The 12703-nt window shown below is 43.2% G+C and overlaps 1 protein-coding gene across 4 annotated transcripts in view; it reads right to left on the bottom strand.

Moving 5' to 3' along the window:
- The window catches only part of syt1a (synaptotagmin Ia), a 232393-nt gene that overhangs the window by 111010 nt on the left and 108680 nt on the right, over nucleotides 1–12703 (bottom strand). For all 4 annotated transcript variants that reach the window (XM_053241616.1, XM_034313332.2, XM_053241617.1 and 1 more), the window contains exon 3: nucleotides 6767–6835. The gene's annotated coding sequence lies outside the window, so the exon portion shown is untranslated. The remainder of the gene's footprint in view (nucleotides 1–6766; nucleotides 6836–12703) is intronic.

Below are 12703 nucleotides of genomic sequence, written 5' to 3'. Positions count from 1 at the left end.
CCGTCCTTCCCCTCCCTTGTTTACCAGGGACAGCTGTCACTCTGTAAAATCAGGGCACTGCACAGTGTTCTAGGAGAAGATTTGAAGCCCAAATCCATAACAGATGATAAAGCCTGGAGCTAAATACAAACGTTCACTCTTTTCCTCACTACACAGGGACCTTAGTGTGATTTGGAAAGAGGCCCAGTGTCAGGTCACAGCCTGTCTGTATCAGACTGACCTAATTATCACTCTCAAGGTGTTCATACATCTATATATTTTTGTGTGTGTGCGAGTGCGTGTACGTGTGTGTGTGTATATCTGTACGTGTGTGTGTGTGGGTGGGTGTGTGTGTGTGTGGCCCCTGGGACCAGGTCCACTTTGTAGAATGAGTTGAGGATTAGACCGGATTTGGACAACACTCATTAGCCTCGGGTGTTGAGGGTCTGAAATTAAATTATCACACACACACACACACACACACAAGCACACACACACACACAAGCACACACACACACACCCACACACAAGATGAGTCCATCACCTAGCAACACAATCACAACACTGCAGTGGTTATGTCAAAATCAGCCTCGTCTTGTTCTTGTGGGGTCGTGATGTTACACACAAACTCTCTCTCACTCACTCACACAAACACACACACACACACACACAGAGAGAGAGAGAGATGCATGTGGGAGGAGTGGGAGAAGAACAATGCCATCTTTTAGGTCCAGCAAAACTCCCACTCTTTATTACACACACACACACACACACACACACACACAGCATCCCTCCTTCCATCTATCTATCCATCATCCATCCATGCCTCCATCCATTCCTCCATGTATCTGTCCATCCATTTTTCCTTCCTTTAGTCAATAAGTTCTCCTTCACAATGACCTCCAGTCAAAAAAGAAAAGAGGAAAAGTGGAGTCTATACGACGCGCAGTCCATTAATTACGCGTAATTGTTGTGAGCTGACGGGACACGAGACGAGAAACGGCCCGCTGTAATTAATCTTAAGTACGATGAAAAGTCTGAGTGCACCACTCAAATCTGTTCTTATTCCGTCACAGCAGAAAAAATAATTCTGCTTTTATCAGATTAAAAGGAGTGAGAGACACAGAGAGAAAGAAAAAGACAAGGAAAGACAGGTGTTTGTGTAAGTGCTAGTACTAAAGAGCTGGATAAAGTGATAGTATGTGAGGGTTGCGTGCTATACTCTGTAGCGGTACGTGGTAGAAGTTTGCTATGCTAATGCTCCAGTGCTAGCACACGACGGTTGGAGTGAATGCAGTTTCTCCAGGGTTAGTGTAAGTGCTTGTACTTGAACATTCAAATATCTGAAGTTCATAGCTGAATAACTTCTTCAGTAGGTTTGATAATGGGCCATCAATAACTCACCTCACACCTTGTCATCCTCCGTCGCACTCTCTGCATCTCCCCTCCTCCCCTTCTCCCTCAAATCTGTCCATCACACCTGAGCAGGTGAGGAGGAAACTGAAATGATCTAATGGTGTTATCGCTACATCTTGGTGTCATCTACAACTTGAGCCTGAAACTGGAACAGGTCCCGTCACTCTGGAAGACATCCTGCCCAGTTCCGGTACCCACGAAGAAGAATGCAAGGGAGCTGAAAGACTACAGACCTGTAGCACTGGCATCACACCTGATGAAGTCCCTCAGAGGCTTGTCTTGGGTCACCTGAGGACACACGTGGGCAGAGCACTGGACCCCCTGTAGTTTATCCACCGCTCACATATGGGGCGGGGGATGGTGTGATCTACCTGTTTCACAGAGCTTATTCTCACCCGGAGATGACAGGAATGCCTTCCACACCATCCAGCCCACTCTGCTGGTGGAGAAGCTGTGTGCAGCACAGGTGGACACCATCCCGGTGTCTGGATCACTGACTACCTGACCTGCAGGCTCCAGTACGTGCGGCTACAGACCTGTATGTCTGAGAGTACTGTGAGCACTACGGGCGCTCCACAGGGGACTGTTCTTCCTCCCTTCCTTTTCTCCTTTTACACCTCTGATTTCAGGGATGACTCAGACTTGTCATATGCAGAAGTTCTCAGATGATACTGCTATCACTATGGAGGGTAAATGAGGAGGAGTACAGGAGCCTGATTAACAGTTTTGTGTCAGAGCAACCATCTTCACATTAACTCCAGCAAGACAAAGGAGATTGTGGTGGAAATTTTATCTCGAGGGTTGGAGAAAATGCTGTCAATCCAGTGTTGGAGTAAGTATTCATACATCCCTATATTAGGAGGAAACTACTAGGAATTCCAGGATGATGTGCAAGAACTGGAAAGAAATGTATGTGGAACGTCAGACAGTTTATGCACTTTTTTAAAAAATAAACAATGTACCAAGTAACAATGGCGCTATACCACAAACACAGATTGGAATGGAAAAGTTTAGGGAGGCCATTTTGGGTTGTAAAATAATCAGTGGTTCTGGTGACTTAGTGACGTGATGTACTGTGCAGTGATCTGTCAATTCTGTTTTTGTAAAAGACGTTAGATTTGAGATTTTTCCCGCGCTTCACTCATTCCTGTACTCGACGTATCCACACAGCAGTGTGTAGTGTAAGAATATAGTGTGTAGTGCATGAACAACATGTTGAAGTGAAAGCGTTTCTCAGTAGCACACTTAGACGTGTTGCTATATCGACTCTGTATAATGTGATGCTCAGCGTGAACACCATCGATACTGAACACACCTGTTCCTAATCATTATAATCACTGTGGACTATTAATACCCGTTCCACTCCACACACACACACACACACACACACTGCAGAATCAGTACACACTGTGTCTCAAATTCCCACAAAGTAAAAAGTAAAACATGAAACGAGCAACAAGATACACCAGCACTAAGCACTTCAGCCAATCACACGGTAATGAAAGGCTTTCTAAAGTTAGCTAGCTAGTTTGCTAGTTTAGTCTGAGGATAAACATTTAGCTAGCGGGTCAGCTCTTACTGAAATGTTTGTAATCTTCTACTAATTAGAGATAAAGTTTCAAAATATAGCTGCGCTCCAGTTTGTCTGTTTCAGCACCTCTGGAAAGTAGCTGTGAGTGATTATCAGGATATCAGACAAGCTAACAGAGACGGTAGTGTAAGGAACAGGTAGAGAGATAGACAGAGCAGGAATAAGAAAATAAATAAAAGCCCAGAAAGCTGAGAGAACAAACAGGACTGTGTGTTTTGATGGAGTGTCAATCACCGAGCCGAACTCAGCTGAGCGCTAGTTATCAGCAGGAACACGTCTGTTAGCGGCTACGATTCAGAAAACCCTGATTAGAGCGTTTAATGGGCTTAATTAGCTTCTCCTTCTCTTGCTTGCACACACACACACACACACACACACACACTTCAGTCATTGTAATATGAGGTTTCAATGTGTACATTCTGTGGTACAGCTTGCTGCTCATGCTGAGAAAATCTCAACACATACACACACACACACACACACACACACACACACACACACACACACACTAGTCACCTTCAGAAAGTCCTTTCTAGCAACTTCACAAGTACAGAATCTAAAATGCATGCTTTTTTCTATATAAAACTTCTCCATTTATACATATTAAATGTGAGTTACTTTATTTTTTTCGCCAAATATAAAAAGAAAAACTTTTTTTTCTTTCACTTTTACATATGTCATGTATTGCTTCTTATGGAAATGTTGATTAACGCTCATGTTTGTGTTTCTTTAATGTCAGGAGTCATTAGCATGTTTAAACTAGCATACTGAGTTTAGCTAGCTAACCTTATTTTAAAAACCCTAGCTGTGTTATTATCTAAACTGTGATGCTAGTGAGCACATCGTACTAACATTCTACTACTAACACAATAAAGTTACACTGAACCACTGAATATAGAGAGATGACGGCAGGATTCTCTCTCTCTCTCTCTCTCTTTCTTTTCTCCTTTCTCTCAGTACAATAGAGAGTAAGTGAGGGACGAGTGCGGCGTCCGTTCCTCACTTTAACCCTGTTAAAGGTGAATTGCTTTGTTTTGCGTCTGTTTTTCAGAGGGATGAATCAGGACGAGAGTTTCTCCTCCGTCCCTCTCTCTCTCTCGGCGCTCGCCGCTCGGCCGTTTTGGATATGTCACATCCAATAATGATGAAAAATTGGCTCTGTTTTCTCCAGAGTCTGAGCTCCGAGTCTCAACGCGCTCGACACAAAAATGGCATTTTAACGGGGCCTGAATGGCCGAATGCACTGCGGGAAACACCCGAAGAAAACACACACATGCACAAACACACACACACACACACACACACTCGGAGCCTCACAAACAGCAGTATTGAGATGTCATCTAAACAAAAGAGCATTTTTCAATCCCCATGTTCCTGTATTCTCTCATCCCAGGCCCTGGGGGTTCTACCACCACAGGCTCAGTATTCCCAAAGTCCTACAATCCCATGGTAGAGGTGGCCATGGGCCAGTTTTCTTATTCTTACTCCCACCAGTACTGATGGAATTCTGATCAATCCCGCCCACTCTTACAGGAAGTCTGACCAATCCTGCAGTACCAGGTTCTCAGAATACTACATTCCCAGTGCTCTACATTCCCAGTGCCCTGTTTCCATAACTCTACATTCCCAGTGCCCTGTTTCCATAACTCTACATTCCCAGTGCCCTGTTTCCATAACTCTACATTCCCAGTGTTCTACATTCCCAGTGCCCTGTTTCCATAACTCTACATTCCCAGAGCCCTATATTTCCATAACTCTACATTCCCAGTGCCCTGTTTCCATAACTCTACATTCCCAGTGCCCTGTTTCCATAACTCTACATTCCCAGTGTTCTACATTCCCAGTGCCCTGTTTCCATAACTCTACATTCCCAGTGTTCTACATTCCCAGTGCCCTGTTTCCATAACTATACATTCCCAGAGCCCTATATTTCCATAACTCTACATTCCCAGTGCCCTGTTTCCATAACTCTACATTCCCAGTGCCCTGTTTCCATAACTCTACATTCCCAGTGCCCTGTTTCCGTAACTCTACATTCCCAGTGCTCTACATTACCAGTGCCCTGTTTCCATAACTCTACATTCCCAGTGCCCTGTTTCCATAACTCTACATTCCCAGAGCCCTGTTTCCATAACTCTACATTCCCAGTGCCCTGTTTCCATAACTCTACATTCCCAGAGCCCTATGTCTCCATAACTCTACATTCCCAGCTCTCTGGGTTCCATAACTCTATATTTCCAGGGCCCTATGTTTCCATAACTCTACATTCCCAGAGCCCTGTTTCCATAACTCTACATTCCCAGTGCCCTGTTTCCATAACTCTACATTCCCAGAGCCCTATGTATCCATAACTCTACATTCCCAGCTCTCTGGGTTCCATAACTCTATATTTCCAGGGCCCTATGTTTCCATAACTCTACATTCCCAGAGCCCTGTTTCCATAACTCTACATTCCCAGTGCCCTGTTTCCATAACTCTACATTCCCAGAGCCCTATGTCTCCATAACTCTACATTCCCAGCTCTCTGGGTTCCATAACTCTATATTTCCAGGGCCCTATGTTTCCATAACTCTACATTCCCAGAGCCCTATGTCTCCATAACTCTACATTCCCAGAGCCCTATGTCTCCATAACTCTACATTCCCAGAGCCCTATGTCTCCATAACTCTACATTCCCAGCTCTCTGGGTTCCATAACTCTATATTTCCAGGGCCCTATGTTTCCATGGGTCTATGTTCCCAAAGTCATACAATCCCAAAGCCCTGTGTTGCCAGAGCTCTATGTTTTCAGGGTTGTATGTTTCCTCTCAGAGATTTTCTAAGAAACAATCCTAATCCAGCACCCTACATTCACCGGTTCCAATGATCCCTTATTTAAATTTCTAGGAAACATCCTTCATTTTTCCAGTATTCCCTCTTTTAAATTTTCTACAAAGCAGCCGTATGTTTCCAGTTCCCTGTGTTTTAGCTCTGTGCTCCTGTTTCCTGTGGATCGTCTGGACAATCAGAGCTAATCCTCAGCTCATAGCGGCTTACAGCTTCTTCTCATAAAGTGAAATTAGAGTTTAACGTGTTATGAATACAAGATTCAAAGAACGTTTTAACAAAATGTCCTTGCCATATTTTTTTCCCATCGAACACGGCAGCTGAAATTTATTCTGTCCCCTTCTCGTCATATTTCAGCACGGTGTGTTTGTATCTTTGCAGGAAGACGAAATCAATATTTCATTAGTTGAACTCTTCAATGCATGAAGGAGAGAGGAGACGCTCGGACTCGCAAATCTTCTTATTTTCCTCTTTCACACCCCGAGACAGTGTACACATTAAGGGTATGTGTTTGGTCATGCGAAAAAGGAAGGAGAAAAGGTGTGTGTGTGTGTGTGTGTGTGTGTGTGTGTGTGTGTGTGTGTGTGTGTGTGTGAGAGAGAGAGAGAGAGAGAGAGAGAGAGAGAGAAAGAAATTGACCTGATGTACTGAATGAACACAATTATATAAATACATATCTGTGTAGTGGAATAGGTATTGATTTTCTGTAGGGTTGTGCATGTTGTTTGCTGTGTGTGTGTGTGTGTGTGTGTGTGTGTGTGTGTGTGTGTGTGTGTGTCATAACCGAGTGACAGCCAAAGCGAGGATGAAAGCTGTGCAGGTGCTGGGCAATGAATGGCTGAGGCAACTCTCCAGCCTTTGGCATTTCTAATGAATCTGTGTGTGTGTGTGTGTGTGTGTGTGTGTGTGTGTTTGTGTGTGTGTGTGTCTTTGAAGCCAGAGAACAGAGACTAACCTTTAACTCAACGGCGTCTGCCGCTGGAATTCCCTCTCGCTCCAATCGATGGCAAGTTGTGCTTCTGATCTGGAAGACAGAGAGCAGAGGTTAAAACACCTTCAGCCTTGTGTCCCAATCCACACCACGTTCACTAGATAGTGTTCACTAGATCGAGTCATTTGAAGAGTACTAAGTGCACTCATTAAAATCCCAGTAAATTACCCTATGAACAAGGTACAGAATACATTTCTATGGGAGGGTTTTTGTTGCATAATTTGCAAATAAATAACACAAGCTCCACAAATAAACAGAAAGTGATTCACAAATAAATCAATAATTTTGTAATTCACAAATAAATATTGGGTTCACAAATATTTTCGGAACGCACAGCTTCACTTGTTTATTTGTGGAAAGATCTGCATTTATTTGTGGATTACTGAAACATTCTTCACGTCGACTCGTGCAGCTCAATCCATGAACCCAGGCTCTAGCCAATCAGATAGCGAGTCACTTACGCCCTCATTACTCCAACCAATCCCAGCAGATTATATGTCCAACCAGTCATGGAGTAGAAATGAATGGCTCATGTCTCGGGTAAGTTTAGGAAATTGTTCATGTATGTGAGTTTAAAACCCGACAAGAAGAAAAGGTTTTATTGCTTAATAAAGGTCGAGAATGAAAGTGTAGAGGATGAAAGTGCTCAGAATGATAATAAATAAAATAATAAACTACATAAACATATAAATCAAGAAATAATTCCAAAATAACACTAAATTTGAATAGAATAAAATTCCAAAATAACACTAAATTTGAATAGAATAAAATTCCAAAATAACACTAAATTTGTAAAATGAAGATTTCAGAACATTATTTTGGAAGATAGAAATTTATTATAAAATATAATCCCAAAGTTTCCACTAATCTTGTAGCTCCCAAAGTCTTCTAGTTCCCAGGTTTCTCCAAGTGTCCACTATTTCCCTGGTTTTAACACAAGCTATGCTATAAGGCTAAAAGTTTGTGCCCCCCTGACCATCACATTCATATGTGTTTGTTGAACATTTCATTCCAGATTTATCCCCCTGTGTTTGCGGTTATAATAAGCTCCACTCCTCTGCGAAGTCTTTCCACTAGATGTTGGAGCGTGGCTGTGGGGATTCGTGTTCATTCAGCTACAAGAGCATTAGTGAGATCAGGCGCTGATGTTGGGATGTCGAGGAGGTCTGGGGTTCAGTCGGTGTTCCAGTTCATCCCAAAGGTGTTCAGTGGGGTTGAGGTCAGGGCTCTGTGCAGGACACTCGAGTTCTTCCACTCCAACCTTCACACACCATGTCTTCATGGAGCTCGCTTTGTGCACAGGGGCATTGTCATGCTGGAACAGGTTTGAGTCTCTTAGTTCCAGTGAAGGGAACCTGTAAAGCTACAGCACACAGAGACGTTCTATACAGTTGTTCAGTTCCAAGTTTGTAGCAACAGTTTGGACCATATATGGGTATGATGGTCAGGGGTGCACATACTTTTGGCCATATAGTGTAAGTGTCCCCTGTTCCCATTGTGTGCAATCATCCTTTTCCCTCATCTCCATGAATCCCCAAACTTTTACTGTCCCCTATCTCCCACTGTTTCTCTAGACTACACTCTTTCCCTGGTTCCACTGGTGGTTTAGGACAGAGCCCATGAGCTAATGTGTGATTGGCTTACTGATGAACAGGAGTTGACAAGAACTTCAATGATGTTTAAGTTGGAAGATTTTAATATAAAAATTCACATAAAATCTGAGTCCTGAGGCTCTAAAAACTCTCTTTTCTTTGCTCAGAGTGAAGATTTCCCAAGCGATCATCAACTCCAAACACAAGCATGAAAAGAAAACACCCAGAAGAACCCGTGTCATTTCCTTGTGTTGGTTTTCCCATCAGCTCGGTAATCTCCATCTGTCTGTCTATCAGTCTCACTCTATCTCTCTCCATCTCTCTTTCTATTAGTGAGAGGAAGAAAATATCGAGTGTTTTCTTGGATCTCATGCTAACTTAAGTAGTAACTGTTTAAATCCAGGACAGAGGTCAGAAATTGATAATTAAATCCATATCTTTATGTGCTGATGTACAGCTCCAGTGCTGCTGAATTCTGCATTCTGATTGGTCAGAAGATGTTGATTAATTCTCTATAACAGCAGCTCTGACAGTAGCGCAGGTTTATATTAATGCTCTTGCTCTAATACGTTATTGTTTCTATAGTAACAGCTCATTCACAGGGACATGTACAGCACACCGCCACGTCGTTGATTACTTTCCTACAGCAGCACACCCTGTTGTGTTTTATTCCTTAAACATTGGCCCCGCCCCCTGACTTCTGACAAGCTCTTACTGATCGTTGTTCTCTCCACTCGTCCTGCGCTCACTCACATCAACTTTGGTAGGAAAACCAACACAAGTGGTTTCCATGGCAACCTGTACGAGCTTTTTCCTCCATATTCCGAGCAATGCTGGCTTGCTAACTAGCTTTGTAATTGAGACGGAATAGCGCATACAACTCGTCATGAATATTACGCCAACTCTATTTATCATAACACTTCCTATGAATCCTGTATTAAGAATGCTTTATAATTTTTATTATTTTGTTATATAGCGTAATTAATACTGACATAAGTATGCATGAATGCTCTTATGTAGTTATTGTTAAATGCATAAATGTCTACATAACGCATTATAATGTCTGTGGATACTGCACTGACTGGGGTTGAAATGTCCAAGTCATAAGGAAAAATCTAGGAGTGTATTAAGTTTTGTGCCCTGAGCTATTTATTTTTACTTTGCCAGCTGAATTTACAGTATTAATTCATTTAAATGCAGAGTTTCAGCTTTCATATGGCACGAAATATCAAAGTTATGAGAGTGAGAAAAGGTTATAAACTTTTATTAGACTCAGATCAGCACACAACGCTGTTTCGAGACATTGTGATCCTGAGTTTTTAAACTACCTCCTATCACAGCCTGGAAATCTTCCATATAACCACAGCGCTCTCTCCCTAAACTCAAAATGAAAAATGAGAATGTGAATCGGGGTTATCGATAAACACTGCAGCGGACTGGAGGAGAGAAGAAGGAGAGAGAGTGAGAGAGTGTTTATTTTCCTCTGTCGCTTTGATGCACAGATTAAAAGCTATTGCTTCCGCCTGACAGGTGTGGAAATGAAAAAAACCAAAATGTGGACAGGCGATTTATTCACTCGCATATGAAAAGCTTGGCGTTTTATAAATGACTGTGAACTGCAATGCCACAACAGATAACGCTGAAACTGAGAGCGTGAGGGATGATAACGTAGCGCTAGACTGGTGGTATTATGATGTAGTCATGCTCATGTCCAAGACAAATATCACATGCTGAATAATATCTATATATCTAGTACAAATCTTTAGAATACTAGACTCCACAACATGACAGCAGCCAACATGGCTGGATCGCTGTTCCACTGGACAGTAACACTGTGTGACATAAACGAATGCTAAACGAATGTAGCTCCACCGTAGCTATAGCTCTTTAATTTGTTAGTTAATGAGGTTAAGTTGACAGCTAGGTGGCTAAGACAGGGGCAAGAACTGCATTCTGATTGATCACAGATTATTGATGGAAATTCTGGGTCGATTGCTGACAGTACCACTGGAATCAGGGACTGTGCTCTGATTGGTTAGAGCAGAGGTTTGATTGGTGATATTGGTGTAGGAAGTTTCAGTGTGCATTTGCAAGGGAACTGCAGTATGACTGTTTACAGTGTCATGTGGGGCAGGAACTGTGGTCTGATTGGTTAGAGCTTCATTGTGGGCAGGAACTACAGTGTGATTAGTTACAGTGGTCCAGTTGGTTACAGTGGCTTTTGGGGTGGGAATTTCAGGCAGATTACAGTAGTCCTGGTGGCTGAAACTGCGTTCCCATTGGTTACTCTGCGATGAGGGGCGGAAAGTGTGGTCTGATTGGTTACAGCTTCATTGTGGGCAGGAACTATAGTGTGATTAGTTACTGTGTCATACTGTGGTTGCTCATCTACCAGGCCTGTGTGCTCGGTACGCTTCTCTACAGCAGCGAGACTTGGACCACATACACGAGACACGAGAGGAAACTCAACAGCTTCCACCTGAGGTGCCTACGGCATACTCTGTGCATTCAGTGGCAGAACAAAGTATCCAGTTCAGAGGTTCTGGAACACACGGGCATGAACAGCTTGCTCACGACTCTCAGCGAAGGCGTCTTCGATGGCTTGGCCATGTCAGCAGAATGGAACAAGGCCACATTCCCAAGGACCTACTATACAGATAGCTAGCCGAGGGCTCCAGCCCAACTGGAGGCCATGGCCAACTGGCCAACTCAAGGCCAAATGTCAACACGTGGTAAAGTAGCACAGATGACCGCTCTGCTTGGTACCTTGCTAGCAGAAGTACAGAAAGCTGAGGAGGCCAGAAGAAAAAACCTTGCTGCAAAGGAGCAAGGAGGAAGGAAAAACAACAGCAGCCTCAGCAGGCGTTGTCATCATTCATCTGCACCAGATGCAGCAGAAACTGTTATTCTATAGTTGAATTATTCAGCCACTCATGAAGGTGCAGATAGAACATCACCAAACTGGAAGCTACACCATTGTCTCTCAAAGACGGAATGATGCCAACAACAACAACCAACATACTGTGGTCCAATTGGTTACAGTTTCATTGTGGGCAGGAACCACAGTGTGATTAGTTACAGTGGTTCAATAGATTACAGTGGGTTTTGGAGCAGGAACTGTGGTCTGATTGGTTACAGTAGTAGTACAGTATTTGGGGTGGGAATATCAAGCAGATTACAGTAGTCCTGGTGGCTGAAACTGGGTTCCCATTGGTTACTCTGTGATGAGGGGCAGGAATTGTGGTCTGATTGGTTAGAGTGGTATTTGGTGTGGGAACCACAGTCTGATCTATTACAGTTGTGTTGGGGCCTGAAACCGTGTTCGGATTGAGTAGACAATGGCATTAGGGCAGGGAATTGTGGTCTGATTGGTCACAGTGGTGTTGGGGCAGGTACCTATGGTCTACAGAGACTGTACATATGACAAACTATAATTTATGAGTCAAAGACTTACAATTATTTGGTCCCATCAGGGATTTTGGAGGTACTGCCCTTAATAAACAGAAGAGTAGTGGTTTTTGGGGTGGCAATTAGGGTGGCAGATCCAATAAAATAAAAACAGTCCCTGTGGTAATGGACTCAGATTTTTGGACGTTGTTGGCAGTGTATAATGTGTCCAGTTGTTTTCTATTCATCAGGCTTATCACTGTTGTCCCCAGACATCAGTACATTCAGAGTGTGTTGTGTTTAACACTGGCTCTGGTTACTCTAAAGCTCCTGATGTGGTGATTGGCTGGCTTCCAGAGTGTCCAGCTGCTTTGGCATGCAAGCGAATCCCAAAGAATGTGGAGCTTTAGGAGTGCTTATCAATGGAGCACTGAGCTGTTTACCAGCCAAGACTTCTGAAACAAACGGTGTGAAATTGGTGGCCATTCGACACTGGTTCCCGTCTCTGTTGCCAGCTAATCAGCTTCCGCTGGTGGTGTGTGTGAGTGTGTGAAGGCCAAACATGATTCAGCACCAGGTTCTCCTTTCATAACCAGCCATGGCACTTATCCTTCATTCTCTATTTCCTTCCTTTAGTTTGTTCCCTTGCCTTGTTTTTTCATGTCTTTCAGAGCAGTTCTGTAAGATTGGCCACATTTCAGTCGTCTGAGTTCTGTATACTCTTTCTCAGTCCTTTTTAAGGATCCAAAAATCAGAGTTAACAAGAACTGTCTCAATTTCATCGGTTCTCCACAGCTGATAAAACTTCATATAAAATTGAAATCTAAAACACATCAATTGCATCGGTTTTCACATGATTGGAAAGGATTGACATGAGAAACCACCAGTATACAGGCCAGAGTGTTCATCTGAATGATCATAT

The sequence above is a fragment of the Pangasianodon hypophthalmus genome, chromosome 18 (genome assembly GCF_027358585.1).
Source record: "Pangasianodon hypophthalmus isolate fPanHyp1 chromosome 18, fPanHyp1.pri, whole genome shotgun sequence".
Classification (NCBI taxonomy): Eukaryota; Metazoa; Chordata; class Actinopteri; order Siluriformes; family Pangasiidae; genus Pangasianodon; species Pangasianodon hypophthalmus.
This window is presented reverse-complemented; position numbering and strand designations above follow the sequence as displayed.